The sequence below is a fragment of the Haliotis rubra genome, unplaced genomic scaffold (assembly GCF_003918875.1).
Source record: "Haliotis rubra isolate DU_JTF1 unplaced genomic scaffold, ASM391887v1 Scf2, whole genome shotgun sequence".
NCBI classification, from domain to species: Eukaryota; Metazoa; Mollusca; class Gastropoda; order Lepetellida; family Haliotidae; genus Haliotis; species Haliotis rubra.
In genome coordinates, this window is record NW_025766002.1 from 5,187,791 (window position 1) to 5,188,231 (window position 441).

Genomic DNA, 441 nt, shown 5'->3' on the forward strand with positions numbered 1-441 from the left:
AAACCTTGACTTGCTTCTTTTAGGGCTTTTGCATTGCAGAAAGGGCTAGGCAGAAGGAAAATGATGCAGTTCAGAGACTGTGAGACAGACATGATGAGGTCAAGCCCGAGTTGCGTGCTGAGCACATAAGTAGCAGACTTTCAAAATTAATTTGATAACGTATCAGTTGACGAGGCTGTAAGTGAGGTGAGGTGAAATTGGGTTTTACGTCGTGCTTGAGAATATTTCGCTCATATGAAGACGTGCATGTGTGTGTATGTGTATGTGCGGCTGCTTGTACTAGCCCAGACTTAAGCTGGTTTTATAGTGCTAGCCCACTGAGATACCATGCCGCAGTGAAGCATGAATACCCCACTCAGACACATTATACTGACTCCGAGGCGACCAGTCCTTGTTGTACCTATTATTGCCGAGCACCAGGCAGGTCCAAAAAGTACCATA